Source organism: Triticum urartu, chromosome 6A (assembly GCF_056163025.1).
Source record: "Triticum urartu cultivar PI428250 chromosome 6A, HENAU_Tu73, whole genome shotgun sequence".
NCBI lineage: Eukaryota > Viridiplantae > Streptophyta > Magnoliopsida > Poales > Poaceae > Triticum > Triticum urartu.
Window position 1 is genome coordinate 304,614,445 of NC_141878.1, and position 25,139 is coordinate 304,639,583.

Below are 25,139 nucleotides of genomic sequence, written 5' to 3' on the forward strand. Positions count from 1 at the left end.
AGGGCGCTGCCAGGGCGTGAGGAGCACGGCGCCCGGACGCGGTCACGTGGACACGACGGTGAGCAGAGAAGGGTTTGAGGGGAAACAGATGGGGGAGGCTCACCGGCCCTGTAGATGTGCAAAGGCCTGCTCGGCGAGGGGCTGAAGTTGTGGTTCCAGCGACGGGGCATCGAGGCAGCGGGTGGCGGCGTCGGGGGACCTTCAAGATCCAGGAATGGGGAGGAGGACGAGGGTGGCGAGGTCTGGCGGTGAGGGGCGCTGGCGTGGTGGCGGGGACGAGGAGGCGTCCGGTGAGATCCAGCGGGCTCGAACGGCGTCGACGCCACCGAGGCAGAGACGAGGGGCGTCGGGCGGGGGCGAGGGGGATCTCCCGATCCAAATGGAGAGGGAGAGGTGGATCGGGGGGAGTGGGGTGCGTGGGGGTAGGTTAGGGTTACGGTGGAAGGGGGAGTGGGTAGTAGGCAGGGGGTGGGCCGGCCCATTCGGGCGGCGAAGGCCAGCTGGGCCACTTGGCCTAGCTGGGGGGGGGGGCTTTCTATATTTTTCTTTTTTCTTTTCTATTTTGTATTTTCCTTTTCTTTTATTTAATTTCCTTTTTTGTTTTGGCTAATTGTTTGGGCACCAAATGAGTTTTGTAAAATATGAGAGCTGGCCCAAAATTCACATCACAATATATCCTACCACCAAAAACTAGTTTGGGGTAAATATCATTCCATATTTATTTTGTATTAATAAAAGGTCATTAAATAATGTTTTCAGTCACCGTTTGAGGTTGTTTAAGTCACTTTTCAAATTTCAATAATGTTGCTTACAATTTTATCATAGCCTCTGACTTATCTACTATTTATTGAACATCTTAGTTTTAATTTTTGAAAACTTCTATTGGATGTAACTTTCCCTATTTGTACTCCAACTCTTGCCGTTTCCGGCGTTAAGTTATATTTATTTCCTCGGGGTTGGGTTTCTTGTCTCCATGTGTTGTTGTCGTTGTCATGCATCTCATATCATGTCATCATGTGCATTGCATTTGCATACGTGTTCATCTCATGCATTCGAGCATTTTCCCCGTTGTCCGTTTTGCATTCCGGCGCTTCATTCTCCTCCGGTGGTCATTTCTAGCTTTCTTTCGTGTGTGGGGATTAAACATTTCTGGATTGGACCGAGACTTGCCAAGTGGCCTTGGTTTACTACCGGTAGACCGCCTGTCAAGTTTCGTATCATTTGGACTTCGTTTGATACTCCAACGGTTAACCGAGGGACCGAAAAGGCCTTGTGTGTGTTGCAGCCCAACACCCCTCCAATTTGGAGCAAAACCCACCAAACTCTGCTCCATATCCTAGAGCGTTCGATCACGATCGCGTGGCCGAAAACCGCACCTCATTTGGACTCTCCTAGCTCCTCCTATGCCTATATATACACCCCCCATTCCAATTCGCGGATCCTCTCCTCCCCCAAAACCCTAAAATCTCAGATCCGCCGCCGACAAGACGTGTCCGGCGGCGCCGGACACGTCCGGCCAGCCCCGCCGCTGCCACGTGGCGCAACGCCACTCGCCGCCCCAGCCGGCCCGCAGAGGCCCGAGGCCGGCGCTCCCGCGCCGCCGCCCTCCTCCACGCGCCGCCTCCGCCCGCAGCCGCCGCCGCCGCCCGCCGCCGCCGCCGCCTCCGCCCGCAGCCGCCGCCGCCTCCGCCCGCAGCCGCCGCCGCCTCCGCCCGCAGCTGTCGGCCGCCGCCGCCCGCTCCGCCGCGGCCGGGACGCCGCGCCGCGCCGCCCCTCGCCCCGGCCGGCCCCAGCTCCGGCCCGGCCACCGGCGACCTCGCCGGATCCGGCGTCCCCAACCCCGGCCGCCGCCGCCCTCGACATTCTGGCGGTGAACAGTAACTCCGGCGGCCTTGTAATCCGCGCAGATCTCAGATATGAAATCCTAACCCTAGGTCATTTTTCGTCCAAGTCCTCAGGATTTTAGCTCATATGCACATGTTCGCGTCTCCGTAACATTGCATCCGTAGCTCCGATTTGGACATATAGCATATCAAAATGTTCACCTCAGAGAGTACATCATTTCATTCCATTGCATAATTTTCATTTGAGCTCATCTTGATGCCCAAAATGCTGTTAGAAGGAGGCTTCATGAGTTAATTGTCAGATCTATTAGTTCATCTTAGACTTTTGTCATTTTTGCCATGATTGTTGTGTGCATGATATGCCTATGAGTCCTTCATATGTTTTGTTAAGGATTTTGTTATCTTTCCAGAGGTGCAAACCATGCATTTTTGTGATGTGTGTGGTGACTTGTGCAAGCTTGCAAAGTGAGGCACCCGGTAAATCTGTTTTCAGGGACTTAGTAGTTTTCACCAAGTCTGGGATTATTTAGTTCATGATGCCATATATTCTTGTTGTTTCCTAGTGATCCGTGCCTCTTTTGAGGATCATCAGTAAGGGAGTTTTGTTAAACTTGTAGTGATTTATCCATCCATGGCTTTGTTTGCAATTATGGAGCAACCTAGCTTGAGTCAATCGAGCTCTACTTTTGCTTCGTTGTGAATCTGGGCAGATCGTCAACTTGTTTGCGATTTTGCCGATGTTATTGTAGTTGATCCGTGCATGCTATGCTATTTTTCTTGCCATGTATAGCTTGAAGTTTGTGCCTTCTTAAGGGATGTATTCTTTTATTTCCATGACTTGCACCGTAGTGAGTGCATCGAGCTCGTAAACATGCCTTCGTGAGTTATGTTTCAGCATGTCCCAGTTTTCACTAAGTCTGAAAACTGATTATGTTTTGCTATGTTCGTGTGCTTGTTAGTATATTTTGTGATCCCTTTTGGCTCAAGGTCACTAAGGGACTTTTGTTAAGCCTGTTGATAAGCTCCATGCCATGTCTTTCTTTGTCATGTTCAGGTCCTGTAGCATGTTGTTTTGTTGCTCCAAAGAGGGCTATATGATCTGAAATTCCAGACAAGTGTTAATTTCACTAAGTCTGAGATCTGTTTTACCATTTGCGTTTTTGCCATGCTTGTTTGAACCTCATAATGGATGAATTGTCCGTAGCTCAGTGCTAGACTTTTGTTAAGAATCTTGTGTGCATCCCTGCCATGTATTTTTTTGTCATGTTTGGATGCTGTAGCATGTTCATTTCATTGCATTTAGATGCCTACTTGCTGTAAATCGCAGACCGGTGTCATTTTTGAATCGCTTGCCATTTCCAAACCGTAACTCCGATTCCGGCGTTCTTTATATCGTTTTCAAGCGATTTCATCTCATCTTTCCAGTGGCGCCCTTGGAATTCCAAGTTGAGGCCAGGTTCATGCATTTCCTGTCATATCTTGCATTTTGCATCCCGCATCGCATGCCGCATAGCATATCAGCATTTCATTATATTGCTTGGTCTTGCACGTGGTTGATTGTATCCTTGTTGCTTGTTTGTATTGTTTGGGTAGAGCCGGGAGACGAGTTCGCTACCGAGGAGCCCGTTGAGTTTGCTTTTGAGGTTCCAGTCAACTCCGACAACTGTGCAGGCAAGATGATCATACCCTCGAAATCACTACTATCTTTGCTATGCTAGTTTGCTCGCTCTTTGCTATGCCAATGCTACGATGCCTAAGATTTGCTTGTCAGCCTCACAATTGCCATGTCAAACCTCTAACCCACCTTGTCCTAGCAAACCGTTGATTGGCTATGTTACCGCTTTGCTCAGCCCCTCTTATAGCGTTGCTAGTTGCAGGTGAAGATTGCAGGCCGTTCCTTGTTGGAACATCTTTTATTACTTGTTGGGATATCATTATATTGCTATGTTATCTTAATGCATCTATATACTTGGTAAAGGGTGGAAGGCTTGGCCTCTCGCCTAGTGTTTTGTTCCACTCTTGCCGCCCTAGTTTCCGTCATATCGGTGTTATGTTCCCGGATTGTTGCGTTCCTTAGGCGGTTGGGTTATAATGGGAACCCCTTGATATTTCGCCTTGATTAAAGCTTTTCTAGCAATGCCCAACATTGGTTTTACCATTTGCCACCTAGCCTTTTCTTTCCCTTGGGTTCTGCAGACTCAAGGGTCATCTTATTTTAACCCCCCCTCGAGCCAGTGCTCCTCTGAGTGTTGGTCCAACTGAGCGATGTCCGAGGCTACCAGGGGCAACTCTGGGCTGGCCTACCCGACGTCTGGCTCATCTGAGTGTGCCTTGAGAATGAGATATGTGCAGCTCCTATCGGGATTTGTCGGCACATTCGGGCGGTGTTGCTGGTCTTGTTTTAACCTGTCGAAGTGTCTTGAGTTACCGAGATACCGAGTCTGATCGAAACGTCTTGGGAGGAGGTATATTCCTTCGTTGACCGTGAGAGCTTGTCATGGGCTAAGTTGGGACTCCCCTGTTATGGGCAGATGGGAATTTGTTAATGTCCGGTTGTAGATAACTTGAACCTTAATTAAATTAAATGAATCAACTGAGTGTGTTGCCGTGATGGCCTCTTCTCGGCGGAGTCCGGGAAGTGGACACGGTATTGGAGTAATGTTTCCGCAGGTTGCACTCTAGTTTCTCGCTCGTGCTTTGCTTCCTCTTCTCGCTCTCCTTTGCGAATAAGTTAGCCACCATACTTGCTAGTTGCTTGCTGCAGCTCCACTCATATTTTACCTTGCCTTACCCTTAAGCCCAAATAGTTTTGATCGCGAGGGTGCGAGATTGCTGAGTCCCTGTGGCTCACAGATTACTATATCACCAGATGCAGGGCCCGATGATTTCGCTCCACGAGACGCGTACGAGCTCAAGTGGGAGTTCGACAAAGACTCTCAACGTTACTACGTTTCCTTTCTCGATGATCAGTAGTGGTGCCCAGTTGGGGGTGATTGGGACCGTGTCGCATGTTGGGTTCTCTTTTATTTTGGCGCCGTAGTCGGGCCATGAGTGTTTGGATGATGTAATGTTATTTGTGTTCTTGATTGACGTGGTGAGTGTAAGCCAACTATGTTCTCCCCTTTATTATTCATATAACATGGGATGTTGTGAAGATTGCCTAACTTGCGACATATGCCTTCAATGCGATTATGTCTCTAATTCGTGCCTCGACACGTGGGAGCTATAGTTGCATCGAGGGTGTTACATAGATGTTACTATTAAAACTGCTAATAGAGATACTATATCACCAATTGGCTTTGTTAGAGATGTTGAAGTCTTGTCTGGGAAAATAAAATACCCTACTGATTTTCTTGTTCTTGGTTCCCCACAAGATGACTTTTGTCCCATTATTTTTGTTAGACCTTTCTTGAACACCATTAATGCTAAAATAGATTGTAAGAAGCAAACTGTCAGAGTTAGCTTTGGTGATGAATCTCATGAGTTTAACTTTTCCAAGTTTAGTAGAAAGCTTCATGAAAAAGAATTCCCTAGTAAGGATGATATAATTGTTCTTGCTTCTATTGCTATGCCTCCTACTGATCCTCTAGAACAATATCTGCTAGACCATGAAAATGATTTACATATGCATGAAAGAAATGAAATAGATACGATTTTATTTGAACAACGTCCTCTGCTTAAACACAATTTGCCTATTGAAACTCTAGAAGGTCCTCCTCCACCTAAAGGTGAACCTGTGTTTGAATTCGAATAATTGCCAGACACTTTGAAATATGCTTATCTTGATGAAACGAAGATATATCATGTTATTATTAGTGCTAATCTTTCAGAACATGAAGAAGAAAGATAATTGAAAGTTCTAAGGAAGCACCGAGCTGCTATTGGATATACTCTTGATGATTTAAAGGGCATTAGTCCCACTCTATGTCAGCACAAGATTTAATATGGATCCTGATGCTAAACCCGTTGTTGATCACCAACGTCGGTTAAACCCGAAAATGAAGTGGTAAGAACGGAAATATTAAAACTTCTAAAAGCAGGTATAATCTATCCTATAGCTGATAGTAGATGGGTAAGTCCTGTTCATTGTGTTCTAAGAAAGGAGGTATTATTGTTGTTCCTAATGATAAGAATGAACTTATTCCACAAAGAATTGTTACAGGCTATAGAATGGTAACTGATTTTAGAAAATGAAATAAAGCAACTAGAAAAGATCATTACCCTCTGCCTTTTATTGATAAAATGCTAGAAAGATTATCCAAGCACACACATTTTTGCTTTCTTGATGGATACTCTAGTTTTTCACGAATACCTGTTTCTCATCCTGATCAAGAAAAGACCACTTTCACTTCTCCATTTGGAACTTATGCTTATAGACGTATGCCTTTTGGTTTATGCAATGCACCTGCTACCTTTCAAACATGTATGACTGCTATATTCTCTAACTTTTGTGAACAGATTGTTGAGGTTTTCATGGATGGCTTCTCTGTTTATGGGAAGTCTTATGATGATTGTTTAAGCAATCTTGATCGAGTTTTGCAGAGATGTGAACAAACAGATCTTGTCTTGAATTGGGAGAAGTGCCACTTTATGGTTAATGAAGGTATTGTCTTGGGTCATAAAATTTCTGAAAGAGGTATTGAAGTGGACAAAGATAAGGTTGATGCAATTGAGAAAATGCCATGTCCTAAAGATATCAAAGGTATTCGTAGTTTCTTAGGTCATGCTGGTTTTTATAGGAGACTTATCAAAGACTTCTCTAAAATTTCTAGGCCTCTTGCAAACCTTTTGTAGAAGGATGTTCCTTTTGTTTTTGATGATGATTGTTTAGAAGCCTTTGAAACACTCAAGAAAGCCTTAATTTATGCACCTATCGTTCAACCACTCGATTGGAACTTGCCTTTTGACATTATGTGTGATGCTAGTGATTATGTTGTTGGTGCTGTTCTAGGACAAAGAGTTTATAAGAAACTGAATGTCATTCATTATGCTACTAAAACTCTAGACAGTGCTCAACGAAATTAGGCTACTACTGAAATGAATTCTTTGTAGTGGTGTTTGCTTGTGATAAATTTAGATCTTACATTGTTGATTCAAAAGTAATTGTTCACACCGACCATGCTGCTATCAAATATCTTATGGAAAAGAAAGATGCTAAACCTAGACTTATTCGATGGGTTCTCTTGCTACAAGAATTTGATTTACATATCACTGATAGGAAAGGAGCTGAGAACCCCGTAGCTGATAACTTGTCTAGGCTTGAAAATGTGCTTGATGACCCACTACCTATTGATGATAGTTTTCCTAATGAGCAGTTAGCTGCAATAAATGTTGCTCATAATACTCCTTAGTATGCTGACTATTTTAATTACATTGTTGCTAAATATTTACCACCTAGCTTTACATACCAACAAAAGAAAAAATTCTTCTATGATTTAAGACATTACTTTTGGGATGACCCACATCTTTATAAAGGAGTAGATGGTATTGTTAGACATTGTGTACCTGAGAATGAAGAGGGACAAATCCTACAGAAATGTCACTCCAAAGCATATGCAGGACCTCATGCTGGAGATAGAACTGCTCACAAGGTATTGCAATATGGATTTTATTGGCCTACTCTCTTCAAGGATGCCCGTAAGTTCGTCTTATCTTGTGATGAATGCCAAAGAATAGGTAAGACCGGTAAGCGTCAAGAAATGCCTATGAATTATTCACTTGCTATTGAACCATTTGATGTTTGGGGATTTGATTACGTGGGACCTTTTCCTTCCTCTAATGGGTATACACATATTTTGGTTGTTGTTGATTATGTCACTAAATGGGTAGAACCTATTCCAACCAGTAGTGTTGATCACAACACCTCTATTAAAATGCTTAAGGAAGTTATTTTCCCAAGGTTTGGAGTCCCTAGATATTTAATGACTGATGGTGGTTCACATTTTTTTCATGGTGCTTTCCGTAAAATGCTTGCCAAGTATGATGTTAACCATAGAATTGCATCACCTTATCATCCTTAGTCTACTGGTCAAGTTGAACTTAGCAATAGAGAAATAAAATTAATCTTGCAATATACTGTCAATAGGTCCTGGAAGAATTGGTCTAAGAAATTAGATGATGCACTTTGGGCTTGTAGAACAACATATAAAAATCCTATGGGTATGTCTCCTTATAAAATAGTTTATGGTAAAGCATGTCATTTGCCTCTTGAGATAGAACATAAATCATATTGGGCAATCAAAGAACTCAACTGTGATTTCAAACATGCCGGTGAAAAGAGGTTATTTGATATTAGCTCATTAGATGAATGGAGAACCCGAGCTTATGAAATGCCAAGTTATTTAAAGAAAAAGTTAAAACGTGGCATGCTAAAAGAATTAAAAAGCGTGAGTTTAAAGTTGGAGAATATGTTCTTTTGTACAACTCATTTCAGATTATTTGCAGGAAAACTCCTCTCAAAATGGGAAGGACCCTATGTTATCGAGGAGGTTTATCGTTCTGGAGCTATCATAATAAACAATGTCGAAGGTACTAACCCGAAGGTTGTTAACGGGCAACGAATAAAACATTCTATCTCAGTTACGCCCATTAATGTTGAAAGCAATATTACCCAAACTTTGACACTGGAAGAACACATAAAAGAGTCCTGCCAGAACACTCCAAAATCATGAAAATAAGGAGGTACGTGATACAGTATGTAAACGGACTCCTAAAAATCCACAACTTTTGGAATATTTAGAAAATTAGGAAAATAAGAAACTTCCAGGAAGCGTACCCTGGTGGGCGCCTGACACCAGGGCATGCCTGGCAAGGTGCGCCCAGGTGGGTTGTGCCCACCCTGTGTACCTTCCGGACTCCGTTTTTCTACAGTTTGCTTGTCTCCCAAGATAAAAATCTCTATATACCCCCCGAACCTATTGACCACCATATCACGGAGAAATCTTCTGTTTTCTTTTCTTGATGTTTTCCCGTCAGATCTAAAAATATGTCATCCCAATACTCCGAGGGTGAGAGGTATGCTGCTGATTTCATCACAAACCCTAAGCCCTATGGGGATGTGGAGCACTATGGCTGGACCATGGTGGAAGAGGAAGAGAGACGAGCTCAGATGAGGACGAAACTCTGTTGCCTCAACCTATGGACATGCATGTGGAATTCAAGAAATCAAGCCTCCTAAACAAACCGAAGAGGCCTAAGGTTCACTTTATACCCTTCCGCCTTTCACAGGACAGTAAGCAATATTTATGCAAAAAGGTACTAGAGCTTGAACAGGAGATCAGTGAACTGAAGGAGGAAAATTCTATCATCAAGCGTAAGCTAAGGAAGAAGGACAAACCCTCTACTCCACCACCACCTTCTTCTTCATCACCAAAAGAAAATTTAGTATCGGGTATGGGCACTACCCTTGGCTTTCGCCAAGCTTGGGGGAGGTGCCCCGGTATCTTATCATCCCAACTATCTTTTGCCTTTACTTATTTTAGTTCGATCCATAGTTATCTTTTGCTTTATATGAATACAAGTTTAGTTTGATCCTTTCTTTTCGAGAGTTTGCTTAGTGATCTATCCTTGTAATCGTGTGTGAGATATATAATAAAGTTTAGTTTGAGTTTTGCTTTCTTTACTTTCATGTTGCAACAAAAAGAAAGGAAATGAATAAAAAGAAAGGAAATAAATCAAGAAGATCATATGCTAATATTATGGTAGGTGATGACACCACATAAGGAAAAGTATAAGTAGAAAATTTTATTAGAGATTGACAAACATAGCATTAGTCAATGATGCAACTCACGAAACAATTAATAATGGAAGAGAAGATTCACATATAAATATACTATCCTAGAAATCTTTTGTTGATTGTGAGCCCCCATCAAAATATTATATGCCAAAATTGTTGATGTTGGACAAGGAAGACAACTTAATGATTTATGTTCGTTCATATTCACATAGAAGTCATATTGTGATAGATCCTTCTACATGTGGTGCTAGCCCCCTATCTTTGCTAGCCAAAAATTCTGCACCAAGTAGAGATACTACTTGTGCATCCAAAAACTCTTAAACCCAAATCTTATTTTCAAGAGTCCACCATACCTACCTAGGGATGATCAAGATCCCTCAAGTAAGTTGTCATTGGTGCAATAAGGAAATAAAAATTGCTTCTAAAAGTGTGAGATCATTTAGTGTAAGAGAAAATTGAGCATTGTACGAACCTGTGATGGTGAAGAATAAAAGCGACAAACCGCATAATAAAGGTTGCCATCACAAGGGGCAATACAATGTGACGTTCTTTTGCACTAAGGGGTTGAGCATACAAACAAATAAGCGCATGGAAACCTCCGCTTCCCTCTGCGAATGGCCTATCTTTTACTTTTATGCAAAGAGTCAAAAGTTTTTCTCTCTATTCCTTTTTATTTTCTCCTTTGGCAAGCATCATGTGGTGAGGAAAGATCTAGGCACATATGTCCAATTGAATCTAGGTAGCATGAGTTATTATTGTTGACATCACCCTTGAGGTGAATATGTTGGGAGGCGAAATTATAAGCCCCTATCTTTCTATGTGTCCAGTTGAAACGTTTTTCTCATGTGTATGTTGTGAGTGTTAGCAATCATAGAATACTATATGATGGTTTAGTATGTGGACTTGCCTAAAGGGTTCGATACGTGACCCTTCCTGAAAATATGATGAATTGTAGTTACAAAGTTGACAGAAAACATAGTTTGTTGGTTTCTAATAGAGTTTTTGCTTTATACTTCGATAGTGTGATGAATTGTCCCTTATTCATCAGAAGTCTATGATAAAAGCCTTTTGTTTACATTTTTTTATGTTATAATAATCAACATGATGCTTCTATGTCCGCATTTTTTTTATCGACACCTCTCTCTCTCTAAGCATGTGGACATGTTTTTTGTTTTCGGTTTTAGCTTGAGGACAAGCAAGCTCTAAGCTTGGGGGAGTTGATACGTCCATTTTTCATCATGTTTTCCTACTGCTATTTATGATGTTTTTATGCATAATAACACTTTTTGGAGTAATTCTAATGCCTTTTCTCTCATAATTTGCATGGTACACACAAAGAGGGAGAATTCCGGCAGCTGGAAATCTGGACCTGGAAAAGCTACGGCAGGCTACCTATTCTTCACAACTCCAAATAAGCTGAAACTTCACGGAGAATTTTTATAGAGTATATGAAGAATATTGGAGCAAATAAGTACCAGAGGGGTCCCACCAGGTGGGCACAACCCACCTGGGTGCGCTAGAGAGCCCAGGCGTGCCCTGGTGGGTTGTACTCACCCAGGCCCACCTCTAGTGCCCATATTCTGGTATATAAGTCATTTTGACCTAGAAAAAAATAAGGAGAGGACTTTCGGGACGGAGCGCCGCCGTCTCGAGGCGGAACTTGGGCGGGAGCACTTTTGCCCTCTGGCGAAGCGATTCCACCAGGGGAACTTCCGTCCCAAAGGGGGAAATCATCGTCATCATCATCACCAATAACTCTCCCACCTTGGGGAGGGCAATCTCCATCAACATCTTCAACAACACCATCTCATCTCAAACCCTAGTTCATCTCTTGTGTTCAATCTTGTTACCGGAACTATAGATTGGTGCTTGTGGGTGACTAGTAGTGTTGATTACATCTTGTAGTTGATTACGATATTTTTTATTTGGTGGAATATTATATGTTCAGATCCATTGTGCTATTTAATACCCATCTGATCTTGAGCATGTTTATCACTTGTGAGTAGTTACTTTTGTTCTTGAGGTCACGGGAGAAATCATGTTGCAAGTAATCGTGTGAACTTGATATGTGTGCGATATTTTGATAGTATGTATGTTGTGATTCCCTTAGTGGCGTCATGTGAATGTCCACTACATGAAACTTCACCATATTTGGGCCTAAGGGAATGCATTGTGGAGTATTTGTTAGATGATGGGATGCGAGAGTGACAGAAGCTTAAACCCTAGTTTATGTGCTATTCTGTAAGGGACCGATTGGATCCAAATGTTTAATGCTATGGTTAGGATTTATCCTTAATACTTTTCTCGTAGTTGCGGATGCTTGCGAGGGGGTTAATCATAAGTAGGAGGTTTGTTCAAGTAAGAACAACACCTAAGCACCGGTCCACCCACATATCAAATTATCAAAGTAGCGAAGACGAATCGAATCAACATGATGAAAGTGACTAGATGAAGTTCTCGTGTACGCTCAAGAACGCTTTGCTTATTATAAGAGATTGTTTTGCCAGTCCTTTCCCTCAAAAGGATTGGGCTACCTTGCTGTAATATTGTTACTATTACCATTACTCGCTCGTTACAAAATCTCTTGCTATCAAACTACTCTGTTACTTACAATTTCAGCACTTGCACACATTACCTTGCTGAAAACCACTTGTCATTTCCTTTCGCTCCTCGTTGGGTTCGACAATCTTACCTATTGAAAAGAGCTACAATTGATCCCCTATACATATGGGTCATCACGGGTACCCAAGTAGGTCGAATCCTACTTGGGGTGGCGCCCCCCCTTTCCTTTCTCCCTTGAGAAGGGGAAGGAAAGAGGGGCTAGCCCTCCTCCCTTGCCTTCCCTAGGGCTGGCCGGCCTGGTGGAGGAGCGAACCAGCCCCCTGTGGGCTGGTCTGTCCCTCCCTAGGCCCATTAAACCCATATAGCTTGCCGGGAGTTGCTCGGAACCCCTTCCGGTGACCCGATACGTACCCGGTACCCCTGGAACACTTCCGGTGTCCAAATACTATCATCCTATATATGATATTTACCTGTTGACCATTTCGAGACTCCTCGTCATGTTTGTGATCTCATCCGGGACTCCGAACAAGATTCGGTCACCAAATCACATAACTCATATAATACAAAATCGTCATCGAACATTGAGCGTGCGGACCCTACAGGTTCGAGAACTATGTAGACATGATCGGGACACCACTCTGGTCAATAACCAATAGCGGAAGCTAGATACTCATATTGGTTCCTACATATTCTACAAAGATCTTTATCAGTCAAACCGCAATGACAACATACGTTATTCCCTTTGTCATCGGTATGTTACTTGCCCGAGATTCGATTGTCGGTATCTTCATACCTAGTTCAATCTCGTTACTGGCAAGTCTCTTTACTCGTTCCGTAATGCACCATCCCGCAACTAACTCATAATTCACATTTCTTGCAAGGCTTATCATGATGTGCATTACCAAGAGGGCCCAGAGATACCTCTCCGATACTCAGAGTGACAAATCCTAATCTCGATCTATGTCAACCCAACAGACACCTTTGGAGATACCTACAAATCATCTTTATAATCACCCTGTTTCGTTGTGGCGTTTGATAGCACACAAGGTATTCCTCCGGTATTCGGGAGGTGCATAATCTCATAGTCGAAGGAATATGTATTTGACATGAAGAAAGTAATAGCAATAAAACTAAACGATCAACATGCTAAGCTAATAGATGGGTCTTGTCCATCACATCATTCTCCTAATGATGTGATCCTGTTCATCAAATGACAATACTTGTCTATGGCTAGGAAACTTAACCATCTTTGATTAACGAGTTAGTCTAGTAGAGGCTTACTAGGGACACAATGTTTTCTCTATGTATCCACACATGTATCAAGTTTCCGGTTAATACAATTCTAGCATGAAAATAAACATTTATCATGATATAAGGAAATATAACTAACAACTTTATTATTGCCTCTAGGGCATATTTCCTTCAGTCTCCCACTTGCACTAGAGTCAATAATCTAGATTACATTGTAATGATTCTAACACTCATGGAGTCTTGCTGCTGATCATGTTTTGCTCGTGGAAGAGGCTTAGTCAACGGGTCTGCCACATTTAGATCCTTATGTATTTTGCAAATCTCTATGTCTCCCTCCTTGACTTGATCACGGATGGAGATGAAGTCTCTCTTGATGTGTTTGGTTCTCTTATGAAATATGGATTTCTTTGCCAAGGCAATTGCTCCAGTATTGTCACAAAAGATTTTCATTGGACCATATGCACAAGGTATGACACCTAGATCAGATATGAACTCCTTAATTCACTGCTTCCAAAGCAGCTATATAGTCCGCCTCACACATAGATTCCGCCACGACGCTTTGCTTGGAACCGCACCAACTGATAACTCCACCATTCAATATAAATACGTATCCGGTTTGTGACTTAGAGTCATCCGGATCAGTGTCAAAGCTAGCATCGATGTAACCATTTACGACGAGCTCTTTGTCACCTCCATAAACAAGAAACATATCCTTAGTCCTTTTCAGGTACTTCAGGATGATCTTGACTCCTGTCTAGTGATCCACTCCTGGATTACTTTGGTACCTCCCTACTAGACTTATAGCAAGGCACACATCTGGTCTAGTACACAGCATAGCATACATGATATATCCTATGGCTGAGGCATAGGGAATGACTTCCATTTTCTCTCTATCTTCTGTAGTGGTCAGGCATTGAGTCTGACTCAACTTCACACCTTGTAACACAAGCAAGAACCCTTTCTTTTACTGATCCATTTTGAACTTCTTCAAAACTTTATCAAGGTATGTGCTTTGTGAAAGTCCAATTAAGCATCTTGATCAATCTCTATAGATCTTGATCCCCAATATATAAGCAGCTTCACCGAGGTCTTTCATTGAAAAACTCTTATTCAAGTATCCTTTTATGCTATCTAGAAATTCTATATTATTTCCAATCAACAATATGTCATCCACATATAATATTAGAAATGCTACAGAGCTCCCACTCACTTTCTTGTAAATACAGGCTTCTCCGAAAGTCTATATAAAACCATATGCTTTGATCACACTATCAAAGCGTTTATTCCAACTCCGAGATGCTTGCACCAGTCCATAAATGGATCGCTAGAGCTTGCACACTTTGTTAGCACCTTTAGGATCGACAAAACCTTCTGGTTGCATCATATACAACTCTTCTTTGAGAAATTCATTAAGGAATGCAGTTTTGACGTCCATTTGCCAGATTTCATAATCATAAAATGCGGCAATTGCTAACATAATTCAGACAGACTTCAGCATCGCTACGGGTGAGAAAGTCTCATCGTAGTCAACTCCTTGAACTTGTCGAAAACCTTCTGCCACAGGTCGAGCTTTGTAGACAGTAACATTACCATCAGCATCAGTCTTCTTCTTGAAGATCCATTTATTCTCTATGACTTTCCGATCATCGGGCAAGTCAACCAAAGTCCATACTTTGTTCTCATACATGGATCCTATCTTAAATTTCATGGCCTCAGGCCATTTTGCGGAATCTGGGCTCATCATCGCGTCCTCATAGTTCGTAGGTTCATCATGGTCTAGTAACATGACTTCCAGAATAGGATTACCGTACCACTTTGGTGCGAAACATACTCTGGTTGACCTACGAGGTTCGGTAGTAATTTGACCTGAAGTTTGATGATCATTATCATTAGCTTCCTCTATAGTTGGTGTAGGCATCACTGGAACTGATTTCTGTGATGAGCTACTTTCCAATTTGAGAGAAGGTACAATTACCTCATCAAGTTCTACTTTCCTCCCACTCACTTCTTTCGAGAGAAACTCCTTCTCTAGAAAGGATCCATTCTTAGGAACAAAGATTTAGCCTTCGGGTCTATGATAGAAGGTGTATCCAACAGTTTCTTTTGGGTATCCTATGAAGACACACTTCTTTGATTTGGGTTCAAGCTTATCAAGCTGAAGCTTTTTCACACAAGCTTCACAACCCCAAACTTTAAGAAACGACAGCTTAGGTTTCTTGCCAAACCACAGTTCATACACTGTCATCTCAACGGATTTAGATGGTGCCCTATTTAAAGTGAATGCTAGTGTCTCTAATGCGTAACCCCAAAATGATAGTGGTAAATCGATAAGAGACATCATAGATCACACCATATCTAATAAAGTACGGTTACGACGTTCAGACACACCATTACGCTCTGGTGTTCCAGGTGGCGTGAGTTGTGAAACTATTCCACATTGTTTTAAATGAAGGCCAAACTCGTAACTCAAATACTCGCCTTCGTGATCAGATCGTAGAAACTTTATTTTCTTGTTACGTTGATTCTCCACTTCAGTCTGAAATTCTTTGAACTTTTCAAATGTTTCAGGCTTGTGTTTCATTAAGTAGAAATACCCATATCTGCTCAAATCATGTGTGAAGGTCAGAAATTAACGATACCCGCCGTGAGCCTCAACACTCATCAGACTGCATACATCGGTATGTATTATTTCCTATAAGTTAGTGGCTCACTCCATTGTTTCGGAGAACGGAGTCTTAGTCATCTTGCCCATGAGGCATGGTTCGCAAGCATCAAATGATTCATAATCAATTGATTCCAACAGGCCATCCGCATGGAGTTTCTTCATGCGCTTTACACCAATATGACCTAAATAGCATTGCCACAAATATGTTGCAGTATCATTATCAAATTTGCATCTTTTAACATCAATATTATGAATATGTGTATCACCACGATCGAGATTCAACAAAAATAGACCACTCTTCAAGGGTGCATGACCATAGAAGATATTACTCATATAAATAGAACAACCATCATTTTATGATTTAAATGAATAACCGTCTCGCATCAAACAAGATCCAGATATAATATTCATGCTCAACGCTAGCACCAAACAACAATTATTCAGGTCTTAAACTAATCCCAAAGTTAGATGTAGAGTTAGCGTGCCGACGGAGATCACATCGACCTTGGAACCATTCCCGACGCGCATCGTCACCTCGTCCTTAGCGAATCTTTGTTTAATTCGTAGCCCCTGTTTCGAGTTGCAAATATGAGCAACAAAACCAGTATCAAATACCCGGGCGCTACTATGAGCATTAGTAAGGTACACATCAATGACATGTATATCAAATATACCTTTGTTCACTTTGCCATCCTTCTTATCTGCCGAATAATTGGGGCAGTTCTGCTTCTAGTGACCAGTCCCTTTGCAGTAGAAGCATCCAGTTTCAGGCTTGGGTCCAGACTTGGGCTTCTTCTCGGGAGTGACAACTTGCTTGCCATTCTTCTTGAAGTTCCCCTTCTTCCCCTTGCCCTTTTTCTTGAAACTAGTGGTCTTGTTAACCATCAACACTTTATGCTCTTTCTTGATTTCTACCTACGCAACTTTAAGCATAGCGAAGAGCTCAGGAATTATCTTATCCATCCATTCCATATTATAGTTCATCACAAAGCCTTTGTAGCTTGGTTGTAGTGATTGAAGAACTCTGTCAATAACACTATCATCTGGAAGATTAACTCCTAGATGATTCAAGTGGTTATGACACCTAGACATTTTGAGTATGTGTTCACTGATAGAACTGTTCTCCTCCATCTTGCAACTATAGAACTTATTGGAGACTTAATATCTCTCAACTCGGGCATTTGCTTGAAATATTAACTTCAATTCCTGGAACATCTTTGAAGTCTCGATTCTAAGCCATAGAGAATGGCACACTGAACTATAGAGTAGTCATCAGACCGCGTCTACCAGACGTTCAAAGCGTCTACATTAGCGGAAGGGGGCTTGTCACCTAGCGGTGCATCAAGGACATAATTCTTCTGTGCAGCAATGAGGATAATCCTGAAGTTACGGACTAAGTCCATGTAGTTGGTACCATCATCTTTCAACTTAGCTTTCTCTAGGAACGCATTAAATTTCAAGGGAACGGTAGCATGGGCCATTGATCTACAACATAGATATGCAAAAACTATCAGGACTAAGTTCATGATAAATTAAGTTTAATTAATCATATTACTTAAGAACTCCCACTTAGATAGACATCCTCGAGTCATCTAAATGATCACGTGGTCCACATCAACTAAACGTCCGATCATCGCATGAGATGGGGTAGTTTTCAATTGTGAACATATCTATGTTGATCATATCTACTATATGATTCACGTTCGACCTTTCGGTCTCCAGTGTTTCGAGGCCATGTCTGTACATGTTAGGCTCGTCAAGTTTAACCCGAGTATTCCGCACGTGCAGAACTGTCTTGCACCCATTGTATGTGAACGTAGAGCTTATCACACCCGATCATCACGTGGTGTCTCAGCACGATGAACTATTGCAATGGTGCATACTCAAGGAGAACACTTATACCTTGAAATTTTAGTAAGGGATCATCTTATAATGCTACCGCTGTACTAAGCAAAATAAGATGCATAAAAGATAAACATCACATGCAATCAAAATATGTGACATGATATGGCCATCATCATCTTGTGCCTTTGATCTCCATCTCCAAAGCACCGTCATGATCTCCATCGTCACCGGCTTGACACCTTGATCTCCATCGTAGCGTCATGGTCGTCTCGCCAACTATTGCTTCTACAACTATCGCTAACGCATAGTGATAAAGTAAAGCAATTACATGGCGTTTGCATTTCATACAATAAAGCGACAACCATAAGGCTCCTGTCAGTTGCCGATAACTTCTACAAAACATGATCATCTCATACAATAACGTATATCACATCATGTCTTGACCATATCACATCACAACACACTACAAAAAAAATACACTTCCGTGATGATACGTGTTTCTGACAGTAGGTCGCTTTTTTGTCATGCATGTACATCCATGACAAATTTATGACAGAATCAAGATAGTCATACCTGTGCTGTCGTAGAAGTGTTCCATGACATTACCAAAATTGTCATCACGGAAGTGCCCACTTCCATGACGATAAATCGCGCGTCACAGAAGTGCTTTCATCAAGGGTGACCGGCACATGGCATCCACCGTAACGGAACACCGTTAAGCTACCGGGTCGGGTTTTGGATCCGATAACCCATTAACAGCCCCGACCAATGGGGATTTTCCATGTGTAAAATAATCATTGGCTGGAGGAAACATGTGTCGGCTCATCGTTGGGACAGATGTCATCCACTCATTGGACAGAAGGTGCCTATGATACGTTGACACGTGGCACGGCCCAATAGAGGCCCATTCCTGTGAAAAGGTCGGCCCGTTTGACTTGGTTAAAAGGTGGCGGGCCGGCCCATGGAATGCCTGTTAACGGCCTATTCGCATATAGCCCATTTACAGCCCGCTAACCCAAGGCCCATTACGCCCTATCCGAATTAGGCCCAGTAGCGTCATCTGGGCCATCCAATATGATTCCAGCCCGTTTTCACTTCTGGCCCATGTATGGCCTAGGACGTCTTTCGGCCCATATGAGGCCCTATGTAACTCTTGGCCTATTAACGGCCCATGGTGAAACTGGCCCGTAATGAACAGTGTATCACTTTACACCCATTAACGGCCCATGGTGAAACTGCCCCGTAATGAACAGTGTATCACTTTATACCCATTAACGGCATGTTATTCCGTTGGGCCGTCTCTAGCCCATCTTATCTTTCGGCCTTCTCAAAGCCCATTTATTCTTGGGCTCATTTCCAGCATTCGTTTACTTATGGCCCGTTACTGTCATTTTCTGCTTGTGGGCCAAATTCAGCCCATGGTTACAGTTGGCCCGTTTGTGGTCCGTTAATACGTTGGGCCGTTTTCATAGTGTCATCAAATACGGCCTATTAACGATGGCCCATTATAGTCGGCCCATGAACAGACGATTCCAACTCTAGCCCGTTTACGGCTAGAATGCGGTCTGTTTGGCCCGTAGAAGGCCCATTGATGATACGGCCCGTAGAAGGCCCATTGTTTCTACGGCCCGTAGAATGCCCACTATTTCTACGGCCCGTAGAAGGCCCACTGTTTATACGGCCCGTAGAAGGCCCACTGTTTCTACGGCCCGTAGGAGGCCCACTGTCACTACAGTAAATATTAGCCCATGGTTATTGTGGCCTAGTTTTGAAAAATAGGTTATTGCAGCCACTAGCAAACCACAGAAAAAGAACTGCACTGACTACAAGCAAAAAAATAAATAAGACAACAAGGAAATGAATAAGCAAGCAACTTACACTAGGCTATCACGGCTATTACACATATTACATCCACTGGGCATCAAAGTTCGCCACCAGTGCAAATATAGGGAACACAGCAGCATATAAACGCCGCAGCAAAACAAGTCCAGAAATGAAACCACTTCAGAAGAGCTCAAGAAACAATATCCTGGGTACCCATAATGCTGGCAAGATGCTTAGCAAGCTTATTAACTTTTTCTTGTTTGGTGCTTAAGTCCTCCAGCGCTTGCTGTTGCACCAGAAAGTATGCATCTGAATTCTGCAGGGACTTCCTCAGTCCTCCAGCTTCCTGTCGCATAACATCTGATCGATTTCTTTCAACTTGAAGTTGAGAGTCAAGAAGCCGAACTGATTCAGGCAATGAGTTTGAAGAGCTGGTGCCATAAGTGGTAGCCAGTAACTCGAACACTACATCAAGACAGGACTTTGGGGTTGTCTCAGTGTCTTCAATATAGTTTTTATCAGCTTTCTTGGAGACCAACAGGGATGTCTCACTATCTTGAACCTTATCTGCATTACTTCCATTACCATTGCATAACAGGGTACTCTTCTCCAATATTTTATCCGCGTTCTAAAAGAGAAACAAACAAACACATCTCAGGTTTATAATGTAGTATATGAAACTCATTTTGGTAAACCAGTTCAGTAGTAAGGTGGACAGGATAACATGATGGCATGACATAATTCAAATATATGATTTATATACTAAGGAAGTGAGCAGAGGGCAATCGCATATATGATGTGTCAACTAAGGAGATGGCATTCAATATTATGTATATGATGTAAAAACTAAGCATTGCAATACAACATATGCATTATATGAGTAATATAACCCTGCCAAGTTTGACCATACACCTCAGGGGGATAATAGGACTGGTCATCTGCCTCTGAATCATCCTCTGAAGAGCTATCTGTAACCAGCAAGATATCTGCTTCAGCAGGTAGCATTGTCTGCTCTGAAGACCTTGTTTTCACTCCAGATTTCTCCATCACCAATTCAAATGGCTAATGCACAGGAAGAGCAGTTGAATATACAAACATTGTCGACAAAAGCAATGAGAAATACAAAAAAAGGATGGCATGATATAATTCACATATATGACGCTTGCCTAAACAGCATGGCATTGCATCATTCACATACATAATGCCTTGCAACAAGATAACATTGCATAATTCACATATATAATGTCTTGCAACAAGATGGCATTGCATAATTCACATATATGGTAATTAGACACTAAACAGGTGGCATTCACACAAAGCATGTTTAAACTAAGAAAATGACATAGCAATGCAAGATACCATACGCACGATATGAGTAACATAACCCTGCCAAGTTAGGGCATGCACCTCAGGGGGGGGGGAATATGACTAGTCATCTGTCTCTGAATCCTCCTCTGAGGAGCTATCGGTAACCAGCAAGACATGCGCTTCATCAGATAGCATTGTCTGCTCTGAAGACCTTGTTTCCACTCCAGATTTTTCCATGACCGTGCCAAATGGCTGATGCACAGGAAGAGTAATTGAATGTACTAAAATTGTTGACAAATTTAACACGTAATAAAACAATGATGGCATGATATAATTCACATATAAGATGACTAGCTAACCAGGGTGGCATTGCAAAATTCACATATATGATGCTTGGCTAGACAAGATGGCATTGCATGATTCACAAATACGATAAAGAAACTAAACAGATGGCATTGACACAAAGCATGTCTAAACTAAGCAGATGACGTCTTTAATGTATATAGTAAGCAATGCAAGGCACCATATGCATGATATTACCAACATCATCATGCCAAGTTAGAGCGAAGACCTCATGGGGTAAATAGGAGTGGTCTTCTCCTTCTGAATCCCCCTCATAACAGTTATCTTCCTCTTGCTTACGATCCGAAATGGGTGGAGGGGGGCTTCCTTTGCGCCCACCATGGAATGACGTCTACATGAAATTTTATTGCCACGCAAGGCTCGTCTCTTTAGCTCTACATGATCAGTTCCATTGTGTACAATAACTGGCATGCATAGGAATAAAACATAGTGAGATTATGTAAGGAGTTCATGCACAAATCCAGAGTGATGGTAGCAAACTGTGGATAGATCGAAAACCAATGATAGCAGGCAGATAATAGCTTTAGTTAAAAAATACAGATAATGGATCCTTTAATGTTTGTTTGCACCCAACATGAACTCATAGTAGACACCGAAGATTAACCAGATAGTAGATAGATAGTACTGATTCCTGCCTCAATATGTACCCCACAACCATTTAAAAACTCAAGTTTCAGCATTAATTTGGACCTGACTCGGAGTCTAATAGGTGAACACGACGATAATGTAGCATGTCATCATATTAAGCGAAGCATAACGTAAGCAGACACGGAAGAGTGCGACCTCTCTTGCGGACCCATGTTGTCCTCAAGGTCATCTGCTCAGTTGATGATGGTAATGCAGTTGTCGTGGCTGCCGGCGGCTGGGAAGAAGATCTGAGGCGGCGAAAGACAGTCTGAAGAGCGGATCCTTGCTGTGGTGAACCCTTCCGTCGTTGGAGCAGCTGAGCTGGGGTGGAACACAGCGCCGCAGGAGCAGGACAAACCACACAAGGTTTTCTTTGACACATATCTGTAACAGAAGTAATTGAGTAAGGGCTTGTTTCAATTTGAGGATTCTAACAATGCAGGGATAGGAAATAGACAGGAATAGGATAGGAATGCACGTGCAAAATAAGGAATTTAAAAACACAGGATTTCTGCCAATATGGGTGTTTGATTCACAACAATTGGAAGATCACAGGATGCAAAAAAGCATGGTGAGATTAAGTCAAACCACAAGAAAATGTACGGTTATAATGCTATTATGCTACTATCTCTTAGTCTTGTGCTTGATGAATAGGAATAGGAAAAGGAGGAAAAGTGGAAATTAGAATTCCTATGGTTTTTCTTTCAAGGAGACACTAAAGGAACAAATGCTACAATTTTCCTTTGCTCCATTCCTTTGCACCAAATTCATGAAAAGTAGTACCATAGGAAACTTTCCAATTCCGATGTTTTTCATTCACTTTTCCTTTCAAGCACTAGCGATTCTAGTAGGCAGGCTTGAGCAAGGAAAATCCTACACTAAAAAAATGTTTTTTTGCTACTTCTATTACTTTGGACCCAGGCCACTGCCATACTAGCTAAACTCCCAGACCCATCGACAAATGCACAGCTCAAACGCGCAGAGATAAATAATGATGGCATTCAAGAGAGTCCATCACGGATAGCTAAGTTGCCTGGTACCTCACTGCTTGTCATATAGTAGGATAAAATAATTGTATTTCCCATTACTACGAGTGGTCAGTGGACAATATATATAACATGTAGAGTAAAAAGAGTTGCAACAAGTGTACAATCTCTTTGGCGAAGCCATGTCGATCTCAGTGTGATTGGGTTGGCCGGTGAGGATGCTCCGGCTGACTTGGCTGTCGGAGGAGGGGAAGAAGATCTTAGGCGTCTGGAGATGCAGCCCGAGGTACTGCTCCTTTGTGATGGAGGGTTTCGTCATTGGAGCAGCTCCGGTGAGTTGTACGACGCCGAGGCTGAAGCAGGACAAGAGAGACAACGAACAACGTTAACCTGAGTGTAATTCTAATAGCATCTCCAATACATGACATAAAATACATAACCACAAAGTGCTAGATGTAAAATACATCAGCCGCTCATCTCTGAACTTAACTATCGAAACTGAATTTAACTGTCGAAACTAAACTTAACTGTCGAAACTGAACTTAACTGTCGAAACTGAATTTTGCTATCAAAACTGAACACACTAGCAAGGTGAGGCTACACGTCAGTCGACTGACTTTTTCATCTCTCTGGTCAGTCGATTTTGCAGCCGTTGGATACGAAATCAAGGGCCTACGGTTCATCTTCAACCTCCACCCCCCTGAGCCGGCCAAACAGTAGCCCCCCGCCGCCCGCGGCCGGCGGTGCGCCACCCTGCCCGCCCCGAAAACACTCCCCACCGCCGGTCCGCCACCGCCCCGGCCATCCCTCTAGGCCCCCCCGTGCCGAGCTTTTTCTCCGGTGATCCCCACACCACCACCGGCGACCACCGCCGGCGACCACCGCCCCCATCCTGAACCCTAAGATAGATAGTGGGGTACCTCTCCGGCGAGCCCCCCTCCCCGTTGCGACTGGTTCTTCCTTCACCCCGGCGGCATCGGAGTGAAGTGTAGCCAAATCGGAGCAGCATCGCAAGGAAGAGCAAGAGAAAGAGCAGCAGCACGAGCAAGAGCAATAGCAAGAGCAGACCAGGCATGGGACCGAGAGCAAGAGCAGAGCAGCAGCGCGAGCGAGAGCTAAAGAAGCAACATGTCCTACTAATGTGGACGTCACCGACGAGGGAGTGACGCCATGGAGGAAGTGGTCGGCGACGCCGCCGTGGATGGAGCCGCGCCATGTCGGCTCGGGACCGAGCGCCGACAGCACCATGAGATTGAATCAAGAAGAAAATGCGGCGATTAGTGTACAACCTCTTTGGTGGCACCGATTAGGCCGCAGCTTCATCCGAGGAAACGGTGATGATGATGCTCTTCCAGTGGTGCAGGTGAAGACGGCGGTGTGGGAATGGAGGTGGCATGAAAGATGAAGGGAACATTGGGGCAGCTCCTTGGAGGTGGAGGACAGGGTGGCTGAACCGGCGGGACGATGAGATCGACGAAGGATCCTCATCTGGTACCGTGGATGAGGGACGTCGAGGTGTTGCTGTGGACGACGTCCTCAGGGAAGAGGCTCCGGCTGGGTCGTGGACGGAGCAGGGTGTGGGGTTTCGTCGCGGGTTTTCGCGGCCTCGGTGTACTAATGGGTGGGCGGATGGGATGGCGGTGGGGAACCATGGCTTAGAGACGCGCTTGTCCGAAATGTGGGGTAAGTTACGAAAGTACCTCCACCGATTTGAGGCGGTTCTTTCGGTTCAGGGGTACCATGGGCATTTCGCGTGTCGGGATTTCACAGGAGGTGGGAGTTTTCGCGCGCATTGTAATTTCGGAATAGCAAGGCGCGGGTTGAGATGGAGGGATTTGTCGGAGCACAATGACACAAAGATATATCTTAAATATTTCGAGCTAACAAGGCGCGGGTTGATGAGGTGGGAGTTTCGCAGCACGATAGACAGAGACGCTAGCTTGAATTTTCAGCATTACAAGGCACAGCTTGAAATTTCGGAAGAACAAGCTTAACGTGTACCCAAAAAAAGAAAGTTTGCACCTCAACACGCACAACACACACACAAAGACCATTTAGACCAGAGTAAGGTACACGTGCATTGCACGCATGAGATTTGGCAACCAAATTATGAATAAATACCACATTAT